This window comes from Ornithorhynchus anatinus, chromosome 4, assembly GCF_004115215.2.
Source record: "Ornithorhynchus anatinus isolate Pmale09 chromosome 4, mOrnAna1.pri.v4, whole genome shotgun sequence".
In the NCBI taxonomy this organism is placed as follows: Eukaryota; Metazoa; Chordata; class Mammalia; order Monotremata; family Ornithorhynchidae; genus Ornithorhynchus; species Ornithorhynchus anatinus.
This window is the reverse complement of record NC_041731.1, coordinates 59119248-59121856: the sequence shown is the minus strand read 5'-3', so window position 1 is coordinate 59121856 and position 2609 is coordinate 59119248. Positions and strand designations below refer to the sequence as shown.

The 2609-nt window shown below is 48.6% G+C and overlaps 1 non-coding gene across 1 annotated transcript; it reads right to left on the bottom strand.

Annotated features, from left to right (window-relative positions):
- Positions 1-2155: 2155 nt before the first annotated feature.
- LOC114811910 lies at positions 2156-2293 on the bottom strand. The gene has a single exon (XR_003759605.1). It is a non-coding gene; the product is annotated as a small nucleolar RNA SNORA7 (small nucleolar RNA).
- Between the last annotated feature and the right edge of the window lie 316 nt (positions 2294-2609).

Below are 2609 nucleotides of genomic sequence, written 5' to 3'. Positions count from 1 at the left end.
ATTTATTGAGCATTCTAATTCTAGTCTTATTAGAGGTTAAAAAAAAAAGCACCTATGAAGCAGCGTGGCTCAGTGGAAAGAGCACAGGCTGGGGACTCAGAGGTCATGGGTTCAAATCCCAGCTCCGCCGCTTGTCAGCTGTGTGACTTTGGGCAAGTCACTTAACCTCTCTGTGCCTCAGTTCCCTCAACTGTAAAATGGGGATGAAGACTGTGAGCCCCACGTGGGACAACCTGTTCCCTTGTATCTTCCCCAGCGCTTAGAACAGTGCTTTGCACATAGTAAGCGCTTAACAAATGCCATCATTATTATTATTGTGTGCGGCCATGGTATTTACTAAACCCATTCTGTGTGCAGACTTGCGATTTACTAAGCGCTTACTGTGTGCAGACAAGTTTTTACTGAGTGCTTACCGTGTGCCAGACATGCTATTTACTGAGCACTTACTGTGCGCAATACGGTTTTACTGAGCACTTGTGCAGAGATTCATTCAACTGTATTTGTTAAGCATTCTAATTCTAGTCTTATTAGAGGTAAAATAATAATAATGATGGTATTTAAGTGCTTACTATGTGCCAAGCACTGTTCTAAGCGCTTGGGGAAGATACAAGGTTGTGCCACGTGGGGCTCACAGTCTTAATCACCATTTTACTGGTGAGGTAACCGAGGCACAGAGAAGTTAAGTGACTCGCCCAAAGTCACACAGCTGACAAGTGGCAGAGTCGGGATTAGAACCCACGACCTCTGACTCCCAAGCCCGGGCTCTTTCCATGAAGCCACACCGTGATACTTACTAAAGCCTCTGAGACGAGTCATCTTCTGAGTGTGACGCCTACACCGGTGAGTCTTCATTTGGAAGAGGGAAATCTTCTCTGGAAAAAGAGAAATCCAGCACCCGCCTCTTCCAGCTGCCCCTCAACAGGAAGTCTTCGGGGACTGAGCATTGCGATGTTTTCTCTCTATCTGACTAATTCAAAAGGAACAAGTGCTCTCCTCCTTATAGGATGTTGACTGTCCTCATCGTCAGAGAGTGTCCGTATGACCGGTTTCACAGAGGCTTTATCTTTGGGATTTTTTTTTTAAGAGTTTGCAGGTTTCTGTTTAGTTTTTCCCCCTCAGGTTGCCGCTTACCAACCTAAGCCCTCAGGTGAGTCTAGTCTGAGTTTGGGCGAGGCTAACGGCTTCCCGGCTCCGCCACTTGTCAACTGTGTGACTTTGGGCAAGTCACTTAACTTCTCTGTGCCTCAGTTCCCTCATCTGTAAAATGGGGATTAAGACTATGAGCCCCATGTGGGACAACCTGATTGCGTTGTACCCCTCCTGGCATTAGAACAGTGCTTGGCACATAGTAAGCGCTTAACAAATGCCATCATTATTTTAGGACCTCACTGTCTGTTCCCTATCCTCGGTTGGCGTGAGCAGTGCCCTCCTGCGTGGAGCTGCTGATGCCTGCCTCTCTGTCACCCGGACGACCAATACCCCGGCCCACCTCCTTAATAATAGCAATAATTTGGGTACTTGTGAAGCGCTTACCATGTCCCAAGCATTGTTCTAAGCAATGGGGCAGTACAGGTTAGTCAAGGTGGACAAGGTCCCTGTCTCACATTGAGCTCACACTCTTAATCCCCATTTTTTACAGATGAGGTAACCGAGGCCCAGAGAAGTGAAGTGATTTGCCCAAGGTCACGCAGCAGACCTGAGGCCAAGTCGGGATGAGAACCCATGACTTCGACTCGCAGGCCCGTGCTCTATCCACTATACCATACTGCTTCTCTTTTCATAGAACACACACCCTGATTTTTCCACTTGCCCCTCCCTTTGAGCTCCCTCCCAGAGGCCACTGCCTTGGTGTCATCAGGATACTCTTCAGGGCCTAGATAAGTCAGCCAGTCATATTTATTAAGCATTTACTGTGTACTAAGTGCTTGGGTGAGTCTTATCTTGTTTTTGGCTGTCGAGGCATTTCCGAGCCACAGCTACTCCATGGACGCATCTCTCCCCATCTCCATCTGAAATCGTTCTGCTAGTGTATCCGTGGAGTTTTCTTGGTAAAAATGCAGAAGCGGTTGACCACTGCCTTTCTCTGTGCAGAAAATTCGAGTCTCCGTCCTCGACTCTCTCCCGTGCCACCGCTGCCCAGCACGGGTGACTTTTGATTTGTAGCAGATGGCCTTCCCCTCGCTAGCCACTGCCCAAGCTAGGAATGGAATGGGTAGGCCTCTGCTTGACTCTCCCTCCAGTAGCCGAGACTGGTTGTGTACTGGAAACTCTCCAGGTGCCATCATGAGAGGGGAGCTCGGGAGGGTACAATATAACAAGAAACAAACCCATTCCCTGCCCACAATGAGCTTCCAGTCTAGGTAGTAGTAGCTGGGAGCAGAGAGACAACCAGATGTCCGTTAAGCATCCTCTTTAAGATTGTGAACCACCTCTTCCCGCCCCTCCAGGTACGGAGACCAGGTCTATTTCCCTCCTGTGTAATCTTTCCCAGCACTTCGAACGGTGCTCGGCACACAGCGAGCATTTAATAAATACCGTTCTTATTTCTACCTCTTCTTCTTCAAATGCCTTCGAGTCGTTTCCGACCCGTAGCGACTCCATGGACATAC